The following is an 18,245-nucleotide window of genomic DNA, read 5'->3' as shown; positions in this document are numbered from 1 at the left end:
ATCCTATCATATCTGGGGGGGGGGGGAGAACCCGTTGGCAGGACTGGAAGCACACAGCTATAAAAGGATGGCGAGTACCAGACCCACCCTGCTTCTCATACATAAGGTTTGGTGGCAGTGCAAACACTTGCTGGGGATAGGAGAGTGTACTAAATATACACCACTCTGGAGGAATGCATATCTGGGGGAACTGGGGAAATTGGAAGGGATGCAGGGGTGGGAGCAGCAAGGCATAATACGATTGAGTCAGTTGTACGAGGGAGACATACTCAAATCCTTTCAGCAATTACGGGAGGGGTTTCAGTTGGATTCCCGCATGTTCTATCAGTACCTGCAGATTAGGCACGCGGTGCAGACACAAGCGGCCAGTATAGATATGGCAATACATGCCACGGGAGTGTTGGAACATATTGCAAAAGCAGTAACGTCAAAGGGATTAATTTCATTGGTTTATCGCAGGTTGCTGTCGGAACATCTGGGAGATCCTATGGCACCAGTCAAAGCTACATGGGAGAGAGATGTGGGTCCTATCCCTACAGACCACTGGGAGGCGGTCTTGGCGGCAACATGTACTTTGTCCATCAATGTAGCACAACGGAGATCTCAGTTGTTTCTGATACATAGGGTGTATAGGACCCCTTGGGTGCTGAAACAAATGGGGTTAAGGGCGGACGCCAGGTGCCCTAGGTGTCCGGAGGAAAAGGCAGACATCCTCCATATGTTCTGGTCCTGCGGGAGGTTGCGGACTCTGTGGACAGAAATGTCAGAGCTACTGGGGAGAGTGTTTGAGGTACAGATTCCATGGGATCCAGTGGTAATGCTGCTGGGATATGTTGGAGACTTGGAGGGGGATAGGATCTCAGGTTTGGCAATTGCAAAAATACTATACCAAGTCAGGAAAGGAATAGCGAAACACTGGCTGGATACGGAGCCACCCTCAAAGCAAGAAATTATAGGGGCACTTAACTCACAGGTTCTAATGGAATATAGGATATACTCCAAGAGGGGGTCCAAGGCAAAGTTTGAAAAACAATGGGCTAGGTGGATTGATCATTCTGGGTACGCTTCGGCGGAGCTACTTACATTACGGTCCCACATTCAGGTATAGGGCTACTGACGGTGGGGTACATACGGGGAGTAGACGTAAGAGGGGGAATGGAAAAGGGAAGGAGAAGGAGATAAGATTAAAAAAGTTGTAACGAGAAGACCGGCTGGGGGGGTACAAGGGGGAGTTGGGGGGAAGGGAATGTTTTGTTGAAAATACATAAGCGGGTCTGTGGAAATTTGCTTATACACTGTATGAGAATGTATAATGACCTGTACAGTTGTGAATTTTGTTGAGTAAACTTGAACTGATTAAAAAAAAAAAATGCCATTGGAAAAAAAAAAATTACAATTACAGAATTGCTGTTTTTTAGTGACCCTGCGTCCTCAAAATATGGAATAAAATGTTACCACAAAGTCATTTAGATCCCAAAACTGTAACAATAAATACTACATTTCATTCCCCAACAAACCCCAAAAAGCTATGGCCTTCTTGTTCCAATTCCACCCCAGAACATATTTTTTTTAATGTTTATTAGAGTATTATATAGTACATTAAATATTACAACTTGTTTTTAAAAAAACAAGCCCTCATATGGCTTTGTCGACAGAAAAATAAAAAATGTATGGCACTTTATGAATGAAAAAATTAAAAAATTACTTTGTTCTTCAGAGGTTAATGTGTTTGTCGGGAGCTTTATCTAGGGCATACGCTAAACGTAGGCCAAAAATTGTAATATAGACAGATGAGTTAATATGGACAGATGAGTTTTCAAACAGATTCCAAAAAATTCTGCTAAGTACCATTGACTGATAATTGATCTCCTAACTGCACTATTCTTGCAATCAAAAATACCGGAACCTATATTGTTAAAAATAATTGCAAATGTTAACAGAGCCAAGGACATTTTTAAATCAACACCTATTGTTGAGGATTTTAAAGATTTAAATTCACAAGTACACAAGTAATACAGGAAAACACCAGACCACTGGGAAAGTAAAAGGTCAAAATCTAAGAAGTTAGATTAGATGGGGTTATCCAGGTTTTTTAAAATTGATGATGGCCTATCCCCTGTTAGAAGGGGCCACGGCGCTTGTACGACTGCTTGTATGGCTTCATTATTTACATAGTTTCCGTCTCGTTTGTACTTTGCATGCGCAGATACATTTGCAGTTGGACTCCCACCGATCTAATATTGATAGCCAATCCTAAGGTTAGGCCATTCATTTTAAAAACCAGGATAACCCCTTTTAGGCTTCGTTCACATCTGTGTCAGGGTCCAGTACTGACGTTCCGTCTGAGCTTTCCTTCAGAATGGGACCCTGACTGAAACAAACGGAAACCGTAGTCGACTATAGTATTGATTCCATCAAAACGACGCAACCCTTGCACAACTGATACAAATGGAAACCATTGGCACCAGATCCGTCCCCATTAAAATCAATGGTGATTGGAATGGAAACCTATGGTTTCCGTTTGTTTCAGTCAGGGCTCCATTCTGAAGGAAAGCTCAGATGGAACGACAGAATAGAGCCCTGACGGATATGTGAACGACGCCTAAGCTTTATTTGTTTTATTTTACTTATGATTTAGAAAATCCTGCTAATTTACCATCATGTGGATGCTGTTTTAACCCCTTAGCGCACCAGGACGCACCGGTATGACCTGGTGCGGGGGGGGGGGTGATGTTTGGAGCGCGCTCACGTGCTAAGCGCGCTCCATATGCTGCGGGTGTCGGCTGTGTTTTACAGACGACACCCAGGACTAACAGCCAAGAGCAGTGATCGCGCTGTTCCTGGCTGTTTAACCCCTCAAATGCTGCAGTCAATCGCGACCGCAGCATCTGAAAAGAGGGGGCGGCCCCCTCCGGCAGCTCATCGCCCACCCACAATGAGATCGGGGGGTGTCGATGGTTGTTATGGCAGCCCAGGGGCTGAATGAAGGCCTCCAGGGCTGCCTTCACTCTCCCTCTGTTAAGCCATGCCTTTGACAGGGCTTAATAGATGCCTGTAAAAATGACAATATACTGCAATACATTAGTATTTCAGTATATTGTACCAGCAATCTAATGATCGGTGGTTCAAGTCCCCTAGGGGGACTAATAAAATGTGTAAAAATAAGTTAAAAAAGTTTTTAGTAGTGCAAAAAAAAAAAAAAAAGTTAAAAAAAAACCCCTTTTACCATTTCTCCTCTAAAGCAATGTAAAAAATTAAAAATAAACAAAATTGGTATTGCTGTGTCCATAAAAGTCTGAAATATTACATTATAGCATTATTTAATGCGCACGGTGAACGCCGTAAAGAATAAAAATTGTAAACTGCCAAAATCGCCGTTTTTTGGTCACCTTAGTGCCCAAAATCTGTTTAATAAAAGTGATCAAAAAGTCATATGTACCAACAAATGGTGCCAATAAAAAACTACAGCTTGCCCCGCAAAAAATAAGCTCTCACTTCGCTCAGTCCACGGAAAAATAAAATAGTTATGGCTCTCAGAATGTGGTGAAACAAAACTAATTTTTTTTAACAAAAAGTTTTGTTTTTTTAAAGTAGTAAAATATGAAAAAAAATTATATAAATTTGGTATCACTGTAATCGTATTGAGCCACAGAATAAAGTTACGTTTTCATTTTTACCGCACGATGAAAGACATAAAAACGTAACCCAAAAAATAATGTAGGAATCGCAGCTTTTTCCAATTTCAGTCCGCAAATAATTTTTTTTCAGCTTCCGAGTACATTATATGGTACTTAAAATGCTACCAATAGAAACTACAACTCCTCCCGCAAAATATAAGCCATCACACCGCTCTATTGACGAAAAAATAAAGACGTTATGGCTCTTGGAAGGCAGAAAATCAAAAATCAAAAATCAAAAAATGTCTTCGTCCTTAAGGGGTTAATGACAGTCTTCTTTATACAAAAATAATTATGGAGCACAAATTCTTGACATATTACTGTGTATGAGAAAGTTATTCCATTTTTTTTCTAGGCAATATGTTATAAATCTGTTGTCAGCTTTCTACCAGCTTTGGTACTATGAATATGTTACCAAGTTATTTTCTGCTTCTGTTAATACATATTGTACAGTTCATAATGTAAAATCATTTTGCACAGTAGCCATATTTTACATGCAACTTTAGGTTTAACTATTTGGTCAGAAACCAGTCCACATGTGAATGTATTTGTGAATCTTTGAAGCATTCTGTTATCATTAGTATTGAGCCTTGGCAGCAATAAACTGTATATTTATAGTATATTCTAATGTTTATGAGTAACCCCTCTGTTTTTCATCTTAGTTCCTGACCGTCTCTATTTCCTGAACTCATTTTACTCTCTGTGCCCCCTTTGAACTGCATTTTGGCATTAATCTTTAGTCTTTTTCCACCACGGGTAGTATAGGATAATGGTTTGTCCTGTAGCCTTTAGAGCTACTTATGACTGATTAATACTGACCTTGCTAGATGGCTATAACACTTCAGTTGCAACCACTAACTCTCCTACTTTATTTTCTGCCACAGTTCCACCACCATTACGCAAAGATTCTATTGTCAGATAATCATCACACACTGAGGGACCACCAGAGTACCAAGACTCAAACCAAAGGCACAGAAAAGGGGATCGTACAGGTAAGGTCCTGCTCAGATCTGGGTTAGAGGCTCCGTTTTTGCCAGACAAAAGAAGCGCAGGATGCAGCGCTATTTTATGAGGGAGAATGATGAAACCCATGACTGAAACCCGACGGAACCATTTCAGTCAATGGGATTTGTCGAACGCCATTGGTTTCCATCATGCGACAGATCCATCACTTCCAGTATTCTCACTGTTCTGCTCCTATGACGTGGAGCAGAACAACAGAACCTGGATTGCAGATGTGAACACAGCCTTAAATGTGAGATTTGTTTTAATTATTACTCTGCATATCACTGAACCAGGCTTTTTTTTTTTCAAAAGGTAGATATGGATTGATTTGAACGACAATTTGTGATATTCCATATCTATAGATGTTGATTGGATGATTGGAAAGGGTTTAAACTGTAACTAAAAAGACCATCATCACAATAGAAAAACAGCCTAGAAATAAAGACAAACTCTATTGTGACATCATCACAACAGTGCACAACCTACGAATAGAGACAGACTCTATTGTGACATCATCACAACAGTGCACAGCCTACGAATAAAGACAAACTATTGTGACATCATTACAACATTGCACAGCCTACGAATAAAGACAGACTCTATTGTGACATCATCACAGTCTAGAAATAAAGACTGGGATAGATTTACTCATTCTGTCTAACCTCTAGACAGTTTAAACCTAGACAATGCAGTCAGAAAATGCACCAAATTTATAAAAGTGGTGAAGGCTATATAATAAATTTAGCACATCTTGCTAGACATGTTAAACGTCTTTCTTATATCAACTAATAGTTGGCTTAGTTTTTGCTACAAAATTTTGGTGCATTTTTGTTGTGTGTTGCGTTCCAAGCAACGCCCCTTCTGTAGACCACGTCCCTTTCACATTTAGCCAAGGCCCCTTGTTGAACGTGTCAAAAAAGTCTCCAAAATGGTCAAAAAATGTGGCGCACGACATGTAAACCAGAAATCTGGCTCAATTTTAGCAAGAATTCTAGCACATTTAAATAGTAAATTTGCCCCATTGTCTATTGTGAAATTGTCAAAAATAGAGCACAGCTTATGAAGAAAAGACGCAGGCCATTGTGACATCATCTCAATTCAACACAGCTTATAATGAAGAGACAGGCAATTTTAAAATCATCAATATAGACAAATGCATAAAAATAACGAAAAACTCTACTGTGACTGTAATGACGGGGGGTGGGGAGACAGACAAGTGAGCCCTAATCTACCCGCCACTCAGTCCCTGCCTACTTGCAACGACACGCCCTAGGCAACGGGGTAAAACTGGGCGACGGTCCCTACGCTCAATAAGTGCACGACAGACAAACAGACAAGGGTACACAGAGCTATGGGGAGAAAGGGGCAGTTGCCCACGGCAACACCGTGAGCAACAAGAGAAGTAAACAAGCCGAGTCAAACCAGGAGTGTACGAGGTACCAAACGCAGAGCAGGAGAGTAGTCAGCAAGCCGGGGTCAATATGAAGCAAGGACAATAGTACAAGAAGCTGCAGCAGGGCCAGGAAACCAAACGAAAAGAATCACAAGCAAAGGAGGAACAGGAAAGGCAGGTATAAATAGACAGAGGGCGGGAGCTAGCTCCGTCTGGCCAGGCTGTGATAGGTTCTCCCACTCCTAAGCCTGCCACCCTGAGTGGTGGAAGATGGAGTCAGTCTCACAGACATAGAAGCAGGTGCAGACTGATTATCTATGGGCGTTAACCCCGAAGCTGTGCCTGGCAGATCCTTTACAGTACCCCCCCTTTTATGAGGGGCCACCTCACCCTTTCTAAGTGGACCTGGTTTACTGGGGAAACGAAGGTGAAACCTCCTGACCAATATCCCAGCGTGAACATCCCGAGCGGGTACCCAAGTCCTCTCCTCAGGCCCGTATCCTCTCCAATGGACCAGGTACTGGAGGGAGCCTAGGACCATCCTGCTGTCCACAATCTTGGCCACCTCGAATTCTGCCCCCTCAGGGGTGAGAACAGGGACCGGAGGTTTCCTCGAGGGAGCCAAGGACGGGGAGCAGCGTTTAAGGAGGGAGGCATGGAACACGTCGTGTACTCGAAAAGATGGGGGCAACTCCAGTCGGAAGGAGACAGGATTGAGGACTTCAATGACCTTGTACGGCCCTATAAACCGGGGAGCAAACTTCTTGGACGGGACCTTCAGGCGCAAATTTTTAGACGATAGCCACACCAGATCCCCGACCATAAACATGGGGTTAGCAGAACGTTTTCTATATGCCTGAGTTTTTTGTATGCTCTGGGACGCCTCTAGGTTCTTCTGAACCTGAGCCCAGACTGTGCACAGTTCTCGATGAACGACCTCTACCTCGGGATTGTTGGAACTACCAGGTGAAACGGAAGAGAACCGTGGATTAAACCCAAAATTACAGAAAAAGGGGGAGACCCCTGACGAGTTACTGACCCGGTTATTAAGGGAAAATTCGGCGACGGCAATGAATGAGACCCAATCATATTGACAGTCAGAGATAAAACACCTTAAATATTGTTCTAGAGACTGATTAGTCCTCTCAGTTTGGCCATTAGTTTCAGGATGGAAGGCAGAGGAGAAGGACAGATCAATCTCCAACTTTTTACAGAAGGCTCTCCAAAACAATGAAACAAATTGTACCCCTCTATCAGAAACAATATTGACAGGGACCCCATGGAGACGCAGGATGTGTTTGACAAACAAGGTAGCTAACGTCTTAGCATTGGGTAGTTTTTTGAGGGGCACAAAGTGGCACATCTTACTGAAGCGGTCTACTATAACCCACACCACCGACTTGCCTTGAGATGGAGGCAAATCGGTGATAAAATACATGGAGATATGGGTCCAAGGTCTCTGGGGAATGGGCAAAGAACATAGTAAGCCCGCTGGTCGGGACCTGGGAGTCTTGGACCTAGCACAAACTTCACAAGCGGCGACGTAGGCCTTAACGTCTTTAGGCAACCCAGGCCACCAATAGTTTCTGGCAATGAGGTGCTTGGTACCCAGGATGCCTGGATGGCCAGATAGTGCAGAGTCATGATTTTCCCTAAGTACCCTTAACCGGAATTGCAGGGGAACAAACAGCTTGTTCTCAGGAAGGCTCCCGGGAGCTGAACCTTGATCAGCCGCAATTTCAGAGACTAAATCAGAATCAATAGTGGAAATGATTATACCTGGAGGCAAAATAGAAGCAGGATCTTCCTCCGAAGGAGGGCTGGCCATGAAGCTACGTGAGAGTGCATCAGCCTTAAAATTTTTAGACCCAGCCCTATAGGTAACCACAAAGTTGAATCTGGTAAAAAAATAACGCCCATCGAGCTTGTCTCAGGTTTAGCCTCCGGGCAGATTCTAGGAAAACCAGATTCTTGTGGTCGGTAAGGACCGTTACCTGGTGCCTAGCCCCCTCCAGGAGGTGGCGCCACTCTTCAAATGCCCATTTAATGGCTAAGAGTTCGCGGTTGCCAATATCATAGTTACTCTCAGTGGGTGAAAACTTCCTGGAGAAGTAGGCACAGGGACGGAGATGGGTGAGGGACCTGGTACCTTGGGACAAGACAGCCCCCACTCCCACCTCGGACGCGTCAACCTCCACGATAAATGGCTCCATTTGGTTGGGCTGAACCAGCACCGAGGCCGAGATAAAGCACATCTTATGGACCTCAAAAGCCTGGACAGCCTCAGGAGGCCAGTGGAGGAGATCAGCACCCTTGAGAGTGAGATCCGTAAGAGGCTTAGCGATGACCGAGAAGTTATCAATAAACCTCCTGTAATAATTAGCGAACCCCAGGAAGCACTGTAACGCCTTCAGGGAGGCAGGTTGGACCCATTCCGCCACAGCCTGGACCTTGGCGGGGTCCATGCGGAATTCATGAGGAGTGAGGATTTGGCCCAAAAATGGTATCTCCTGCACCCCAAACACACATTTTTCCGTCTTTGCAAACAGTTTGTTTTCTCGAAGGACCTGGAGCACCTTCCTGACATGCTCAATGTGGGAGGACCAGTCCTTGGAAAACACAAGTATGTCATCAAGGTACACTACAAAAAATAACCCCAGGTAGTCTCTTAAAAATCTCATTTATGAAATTCGGGAAGACCGCGGGAGCATTACACAACCCAAAGGGCATGACGAGGTATTCGAAATGACCTTCGGGCGTGTTAAACACAGTCTTCCACTCATCTCCCTCTTTGATGCGGATAAGGTTATACGCCCCCCGTAGATCAAACTTAGAGAACCATTGGGCCCCCTGAACCTGATTAAAGAGATCAGGAATCAGAGGAAGGGGATACTGGTTCCTTACAGTGACCTTATTCAAGCTTCGGTAGTCAATGCATGGCCTAAGACCACCATCCTTCTTCCCTACGAAGAAGAAGCCAGCACCTACCGGAGAAGTAGAGGGGCGAATGTAACCCTTGGCCAGGCATTCCTGGATATACTCTCTCATGGCTTAACGTTCGGGACAAGAGAGATTAAATATCCTACCCTTAGGGAGCTTAGCTCCTGGTACCAAATTGATTGCGCAATCATATTCTTTATGAGGAGGTAACACTTCGGAGGCCTCTTTAGAGAAAACATCGGCGAAGTCCTGAACAAACTCAGGTAGCGTGTTCACCACCTCAGGGGGAGAAATTTAATTAACAGAAAAACATGACGTCAAGCATTCATTACCCCACTTGGTAAGGTCCCCAGAATTCCAGTCAAACGTGGGATTATGCAACTGCAACCAGGGAAGGCCTAAAACCAAATCGGACGATAATCCCTGCATTAACAGTACAGAGCACTGCTCCAAATGCATGGAGCCAACAAGGAGTTCAAAAACAGGGGAATGCTGTGTAAAATAACCATTAGCAAGAGGAGTGGAGTCGATACCCACTACCGGGACAGGTTTAGGCAAATCAATCAAAGGCATAGCAAATTCCACAGACATGATATTAGCAGAACACCCTGAATCCACGAAGGCACTGCCGGTAGCAGACCTACCACCAAAAGAGACCTGAAAGGGAAGCAAGATTTTATTACGTTTCATATTTACGGGAAATACCTGTGCGCCCAAGTGACCTCCCCGATGATCACTTAGGCGCGGAAGTTCTCCGGCTGCATTCTTACGCTTAGGACAGTTGTTCACTTGATGCTTGTCATCCCCACAGTAGAAGCAGAGACCATTCTTCCTGCGGAAATCTCTACGTTGTTGGGGGGACACGGAGGCCCCGAGTTGCATAGGTACCTCCGAGTCTTCCGGGGAGGAACGAAGCAACGGAACCTTGGGAGGCATCATGGGGGAGTCAGAGGAGAAAACACATAAACGTTCACGTTGTCTTTCCCTGAGACGTCGGTCAAGTCTTACCGCTAAAGCCATAACCTGGTCTAGGGAGTCAGAAGAGGGATAGCTAACTAGCTGGTCTTTCAGGGCGTTCGACAGACCCAACCTAAACTGGCACCTTAAGGCAGGGTCATTCCACCGAGAAGCTACACACCACTTCCTAATGTCAGAGCAATACTCCTCAACAGGTCTCTTACCCTGACGTAAGGTCACCAGCTGACTCTCGGCAAAAGCAGACTTGTCAGTCTCGTCATAGATGAGTCCGAGAGCAGAAAAGAAAAGATCAACGGAGGAAAGTTCAGGGGCATCAGGAGCCAAGGAGAAGGCCCATTCTTGGGGCCCTTCCTGGAGCCGGGACATAATTCTACCCACCCGCTGGCTCTCAGAACCTGAGGAGTGGGGCTTTAAACGAAAATAAAGCCTACAACTCTCCCGAAAGGAGAGAAAAGTCTTCCGGTCCCCTGAGAACCGGTCGGCCAACTTGAGGTGGGGTTCAAGAGGTGAGGTGAGGGGGACTACCAAGGTAGCATCAGGCTGGTTGACCCTCTGAGCCAGGGCCTGGACCTGTAGGGAGAGACCCTGCATTTGCTGAGCCAGGGTCTCAAGGGGGTCCATAGTGGTGTCAGGGACCAGGGTAGACTAGGTATGGGCTTGTGATTATGTAATGACGGGGGGTGGGGAGACAGACAAGTGAGCCCTAATCTACCCGCCACTCAGTCCCTGCCTACTTGCAACGACCCGCCCTAGGCGACGGCGTACAACTGGGCGACGGTTCCTACGCTCATTAAGTGCACGACAGACAAACAGACAAGGGTACACAGAGCTAGGGGGAGAAAGGGGCAGTTGCCCACGGCAACACTGTGAGTAACAAGAGAAGTAAACAAGCCGAGTCAAACCAGGAGTGTACGAGGTACCAAACGCAGAGCAGGAGAGTAGTCAGGAAGCCGGGGTCAATATGAAGCAAGGACAATAGTACAAGAAGCTGCAGCAGGGCCAGGAAACCAAACGAAAAGAATCACAAGCAAAGGAGGAACAGGAAAGGCAGGTATAAATAGACAGAGGGCGGGAGCTAGCTCCGTCTGGCCAGCCTGTGATAGGTTCTCCCACACCTAAGCCTGCCACCCTGAGTGGTGGAAGATGGAGTCAGTCTCACAGACATAGAAGCAGGTGCAGACTGATTATCTATGGGCGTTAACCCCGAAGCTGTGCCTGGCAGAACCTTTACAGTGACATAACCAGAATAGAAATAAATAAATAAATAAACAGCCTAGAACTAAAGGCAAAGAGTATTGTGAGATCATCATAATAAAAAAAATATTTAGGAAGAGAGACAGACTACTGTGACATCAACACAGACTAGAAATAAAGACAGACACTATTTTGACATAATAAAATTCAATGGGAGAGATTCATAAAAACTGTCGAAAAGTAAAACGGTCTCTGTTTCCCATACAACCAGTCGCAACACAGCTTTAATTTCTTATAGTGCTCATGAAAAATGAAGGCTATGCTGTGATTGGTTACTAGAGGCATCAAATACAGTTTTTAATGAATCTTACTCACATCACCAAAATAGAACACAGTATATAATTGACGAAATAGGCCATAGGGACATCATCACAATAAATAAACAGTATAAATAAACACACAGGTTAAAGCGAAAACATCCTAGGAATAAAGGGAAACATTTTTTTGCAGTGTGGCAGGGCGCATAATCCTGCGGAAATAGGCAACTGCCATCAGGAAAAGCTTTGCCATAAAGGGATGCACGTGGTCTGCAACATTGTTTGTGTAGGTGGTACGTGTCAAAGTAACATCCACATACTGTAAATGCCAGGACCCATCTTTCCCAGCAAAACATTGTTTTGAGTATCACATTGCCTCAGCCATCTTGCCTTCTTCCGATGTTGTATCCTGGTGCCATTTATTCCCCAGGCAAGTGACGATAACACACTCTGCCATCCTCATGATGTAAAAGAAAATGTGATTCATCAGACCAGGCCGCTTTCTTTCATTGTTCTATGGTCCAATTCTAATGCTCACATGCCCATTGTGGCCACTTTTTGAGGTGAACAAGAGTTAGCATAAGAACGCTAAAATTCGAGTTTATTGAATAGAATATTTAAAAAGTGGACTAGTATAGCAAAAATATTTTTACAGGTAACAGGCTAACCAAGCAGGGAAGGACTGAAAGGGAATGATGCTGTCACGTAGGGTTCGTGGACCCACTGGGCCGTACCGCCTTGGTGGTATGGCAGCTGGCCAACAGGGCGCAGGTCAAAATCTATAGTTCGTATAGGGTACCTGTGGCAGCTCGGACAGTAGCAAGGCAGGCTCGGCTGGGACTAGGCAGCAGGTAGAGATCAGGCGTGGAGTAGAAGGACAGTGGTAGATACAGCACAGCACGACTACAGCACAGCATGGCACTTGACCAGGATATCACAGGATACAGGAAGAGGGAACACTGGAACTGGAAAGCACTAGGATATGACAAACAACGCTCGGGCAAGGATCAGAAGGGCAGAGGCTTTCTCATAGTCCAGGAAATCATGTGAGTTGATAATGATTGTTTTCATGTGCGCGTGCTGGCCCTTTAAGAGCGGGCACGAGCATGTACACACACCCTACGGGACACAGCGGACCGGAGCGGAAGTGAGCGCTGGCGTCTCCTGGGAAGGAGATGGGGACCAGTGCTCACAGATCCATGGCTGCGGCCATTGGGAGGTAAGTAAACAGGACGCTACAGATGCACAAGGAAAAAAACAGCTATAATGACCTGTGCAAGAGTATCAATGCCACTATCCCCTAGTCAATCAGAGCAAATAACTGAACCCTGCCTGGACTAGTCATTTTATAGTGCTATAGCTATTTTTTCCTTGTGCATCACTCCCTTTTAGTCCTAAATATTATATTCAATAAACAAGAATTTTAGTATTTTTACTCAGGCAGATTTAAATCAATATTGTAGTGGACACATCAATCAAATATCTTATATAGAATTTAGTCTGTACAATCTGCGACTACACAGCAAGAAGCAATGTACTGTATGTTACCTCTCTTTCATACCAAGCATTAACTTTTTCAGCAATTAGTGCTATAATAGCTCTTTGTGGTATCGGACCAGACAGGCAATTCTTCCCTCCCCACGTGGAAAAAAGAGCCTGGGACGCCCATGACCCTGTTGCCAGTTCCCCGAGTTCCTTTATTGGACCACTTTGGCAGGTACTAACCATTGCATACCAAGAACACCTCACAAGTTTTGAAGATGCTCTGACCTAGTTTTCCAGCCATCACAATACGTTGCACTGACTGTTCATTTGCTGCTTAATATATCTCACCTTTTGACATGTTGTTGCCATTGTAACGAGATGATCAATGTTATTCACTTCACCTGTCAGGGGTTTTAATGTTATGACTTAACGGTGTATGTACAATGCATTCGGAAAGTCTACAGATCCTTTAAATTTTTTTACATTTTGTTATGTTGAGCCCTTGTGCTAAAATAATTTTAAAAAATCTACTTTTTCCCCATCATTCTTCACTCAATACCCCATAATGACAAAGTGAAAACATAATGTTAGTAATCTTTGCTAATTTATTGTAAAGGAAAAACTAAAATATTTCATTGACATAAGTATTCAGACCCTTTAATCAGTACTTAGTTGAAGCACCTTTGGCAGCTATAGCAGCCTCCAGTCTTCTTGGGTATGATGCCACAAGGTTTGCAAACCTGTTTTTGGGGATTTCCTGACATTCTTCTCTGCAGATCCTCTCAAGCTCTGTCAGGTTTAATGGGGATCGTTGGTGGACAGCCAGTTTCAGGTTTCTCCAGAGATGTTCGATTAGGTTCAAGTCAGAGCTCTGCTTGGGCCTCTCAAGGACATTCACAGAGTCATCCCTAAGCCACTCCTGTGTTGTCTTGGCCATGTGCTTAAGGTCATTGCCTTGTTGGAAGGTGAACCTTCAGCCCAGTCTGAGGGCCAGAGCACTATGGATCAGGTTTTCATTAAGAATATGTCTGTACTTTGCTCCATTTATCTCTCTCTCAACCCTGATCAGTTTCCCTGTCCCAGCCGCTTACACCCCCACAGCATGATGCTGCCACCACCATGCTTCACTGTAGGGATGGTATTGGGCAGGTGATCAGCAGAGCCTGGTTTCTTCCAAACATGATGCTTAGCATTGAGGACACAAAGTTCAATCTTGGTTTCATCAGACCACAGAAACTTGTTTCTCGCAGTCTGAGAGTCCTTTAGGTGCTTCTTTTGCAAACTCCAGGCAAGCTTTCATGTGTCTTTTACTGACTAAAGGCTTTTTTCTGGCCACTCTGCCATAAAGCCCAGATTGGTGGAGTGCTGCAGTGATAGTTGACCTTCTGGAAGTTTCTCCCATTTGCACACAGGATCTATGGAGCTCAGCCAGAGTGACCATTGGGTTCTTGGTCACCTCTCTTACCAAGGCCCTTCTTCCCAGATTTTTTAGTTTGGTGGGGCAGCTAGCTCTAGTAAGGGTCCCGGTTGTTCCAAACGTCTTCCATTTAAGAATTATGAAGGCCACTGTGCTCTTGGGAACTGTCAGTGCGATTTTTTTTTGTACCCTTCTCCAGATCTGTGCCTCCACACATTCCTGTCTCTGACCTCTTCAGGCAGATCTTTCCTCGTGACTTGGTTTTTGCTCTGATATGCATTGTCAGCTGAGAGACCTTACATAGACAGGGGTGTCTTCCCAAATCATGTCCAATCAAATTAATTTACCACAGGTGGACTCCAATCAAGGTGTAGAAACATTTCAAAGATAATCTAGATAAATGGGAGGCCCCCAGAGATAAATTTCCAGTGTCATAGCAAAGGGTCTGAATACTTAAGTCCATGCAAAATGTAAGTTTTAAATTTTTACTAAATTTGCAAAAATTTCTAAAGTTCTGTTTGTCATCATGGGGTATTGAGTGCAGAATCATGGAGAAAACATGATTTTTTTTATTTTAGCACAAGGCCTCAACATAACAAAATTTAAAAACAGTGAAATGGTCTGAAGACTTTCCGAATGCACTGTATATAGTATAAAACTTAAAAGCCATTTTTACTGGTTGACGTACTATAGTATAAACTTTATGCAACTAAACAATTAATGCTGAAAGTTAATCAACAGCTGCCACACATACACTGGAGAAATGCTGATGATCTGCTTCAAATGGTAAGTTAATGACAATAATATTGAATATAGAAAGACTACAATCTATAACTGATACTTAGGATTATCACCACCCTTATACACTTAACACACTTGGTGGCTCCCTACATCTATATTTAAATATAGGAAAAGATAGCAGCTGAAAGTCATCTGACCAATTTTAAAATGTTTAATTTTCACTTTTTTCTGTATTTTATTTACATCTAATAACTACAAATAATTAATACTTTGTAACTTTAAGTAGTATTTTATTTAGAAAAGTTTGAAAATGATAAATTACTCATTTATATAGGCTGAATTTACAAAACTTAAGGGCTCGTGTACACAAACATATTATGGCTCTGTACAACCTCTGGGTTGCACGGAGCCGCACTACAACAACCTTAGGCCTCACGTCCACTTCAGTTTCTTTCGTCAGGGTGCTATCCGCTTTTTTAACTGATAGCACCCTGATAGATTAATTTCAATGGGGCCATGCACACTTCAGTTGTTTTAAAAGAACCATGCGGCCGTTCCGTCAAAAATAGGGCAGGTCCTACTCCTGCCCGTTTTTTACGGAACAGTCTTGGCCTTTGCATTGATTTGGTCCGTGAAAGATTGAACTGCACACGGAAGCCATCTGTGTGCGGTCCGTTATTCACGGAACCGTCATTGTACCTCTCTATGCGTCCAGTTTCATATGAAGGCATATAGAGGCATACAGAGTTTTTTCTGTTTGTATCAATCTAACAGAAATTGTTTTTTGGCATGCTTCATCGGATGCTGAATTATTTAGGTAATTCTCCTAGAAGCATTGATTATAGTGGAGTATAATTCCATAATCCAGCGCCATATGAAGTCCCATACAGCAGCACACTGGCTCTGGCTCTGTAATGTGCAGCCGACACTTCAGAGAAACGAGCGGCATCGCTCTCGAGCGCGATCCCACTCGCTCTCGAGCGCGATCCCACTCGTTTAACTCATTAAATGCTGTCGTCAATAGCGACTTCAGCATTTAAATCGTTAGAAAGAGAGGGGCGACCCCCTCTAACAGCTCATCGCGCCCCCCTCAACGCAATCGTGGGGGGGAGGGGGCAATGGTTGCTATGGCTGCTTGGGGGCCTAATGAAGGCTCCCAGCAGTGCTTAATAGATGCCTATCAGAATCATGATATACTGCAATACATTAGTATTGCAGTATATCTTGCAAGCGATCTAACGATCGCTGATTGAAGTCCCCTAGGGGGACTAATAAAAAAAGTAAAAAAATAGTAAAATAAAGGGTTTTTTTTATGTAAAAAGAAAAATTAAAAATTAAAAGTTTAAAAAAAAAAAACCTTTTCCCATTTTCACCCTAGAACATAGTAAAAAAATAAACATAATTGGTATTGCCGCGTCCGTAAAAGTCTGAACTATTACAATATATCATTACTTAACCCGCACAGGGAACGGCTTAAAAAAAATAAATTGTAAACCCCACAAAAAATGAAATAAAAAGTGATCAAATCATCGCATGTACCCCAAGATCATATCATTAAAAACGACAGCTTATCCCGCAAAAAATAAGCCCTCATGCCACTTAATCAACGGAAAAATAAAAAAGTTATGGGTCGGAATTTGACGACACAAAATAAATTTTATTTTTTACACTTAGGTTTTTACTTGTAAAAGTAGTAAAATATAGAAAAAACGACATATATTTGGTATCGACATAATCGTATTGACCCACAGAATAAAGTTAACATGTTGTTTTAATTGCACAGTGGATTCCGTAAAAACGACGTGCAAAAAGCAATGGAGGAATCGCTGTTTTTTCTACCCCACATATAATTTTTTTCCCGTTTCCTAGTACATTATATGGCACAATAAATGGTGGTATGAAAAACTACAACTCGTCCCGCAAAAATCAAGCCCTCATAGGACTATATCGACGCCAAAATAAAAAAAGTTATGGCTTTTGGAAGGTAGGGAGGAAAAAACTAAAATGAAAATCTGAAAAAGGGCTGCGGCAGGAAGGGCTTAAATACAAACTGTTGTTAACGGCATTCTGCATATGGATTTCAGATTACAGATTGCTGTTAATTACGATAGTCTGTAATCAGACCGGGGTGGGTAACAACATGGAAACTACATTCAAGTTAATAATTTTTATAGATTCCTAACTAAAGGGAGTCATTCCCGTAATAACATCACATTAGCAAATTTAAATAATTTACTAAAAAATAAATAAAGTTTTCTGTTTTTATTAAACCTCATTTCAGATTGTAGATCCCTCAAGACCAGATGACAACCAGGGCTCTGCTGCATGGAGTCCACTCGATAAGATGTTCTCATTAAGAAAGCTTGTCTAAAAAAGCTAGTCTAACCTGAAACATCACTGCAGGAAAAAACGAATAGTTGAACAAGGAACCCCCCTTTATTACTCTAATAGAGTATTTGAAAATTACTTTATTACTTTACTCTAAACTAGATAACTCCTTTAGGAAAAATAAATTCAGTAGTAGGGACGCACTTTAGTTTATTTTTTTTCTTTCTTTTTTCTTTTATTTTTATTAGCCCCTTTTATCTGTTCCCTCTAACTGCAGCAGTATCTCCATATTTCGTCAATGGGTTAATAATTCATTGTGTGTGATTTATTTGATTAAATATTTTTTAGTTAAGTCTTTATAACTATTTTAACAGTCAGGTAAGTAAAAGATTAGTCAGCAGCACAAATGACTTTACATCAAAGTTTCAGAATCCGAGCACATTGTGTAAACATAATGCAAATGCAAAAAACGTATAAAGAAAATAAAATATGATTGGCAGGATGATTGACATTACATTGACTTACCTGCTTTCAAATGACAAATGATAAAGAAATCATAATTTAAAAAAAACTGGGTAAAATTAAAGAACGTAAGGTATTATTTGTTTTAAAAAATAAGTGTTAGTACTATTGTCACATCCAAATTGTCAAACATTTGTGAGTGACGGGGATTTCTACCAGTCAAATCTCTTGTCTTGGTAACTTAGGACTTAGGCAAACGTCCAGTGGTTAAATCATTTCCATTGCATCTGGAGCTATCTGCCTTCTTC

At 42.9% G+C, this 18,245-nt stretch overlaps 1 long non-coding RNA gene across 1 annotated transcript in view; it reads left to right on the top strand.

Moving 5' to 3' along the window:
• LOC142737575 (uncharacterized) overlaps positions 1-17,827 on the top strand; it is a 180,592-nt gene extending 162,765 nt beyond the window's left edge. Inside the window, exons 3-5 of the long non-coding RNA XR_012880582.1 lie at positions 4,562-4,669; positions 15,148-15,192; positions 17,429-17,827. This is a non-coding gene — a long non-coding RNA (uncharacterized LOC142737575). The remainder of the gene's footprint in view (positions 1-4,561; positions 4,670-15,147; positions 15,193-17,428) is intronic.
• Positions 17,828-18,245: the final 418 nt, after the last annotated feature.

Source organism: Rhinoderma darwinii, chromosome 1, assembly GCF_050947455.1.
Source record: "Rhinoderma darwinii isolate aRhiDar2 chromosome 1, aRhiDar2.hap1, whole genome shotgun sequence".
NCBI classification, from domain to species: Eukaryota; Metazoa; Chordata; class Amphibia; order Anura; family Rhinodermatidae; genus Rhinoderma; species Rhinoderma darwinii.
The sequence above is the reverse complement of the archived record's forward strand: the minus strand, read 5'-3'. Positions and strand labels throughout refer to the sequence as shown.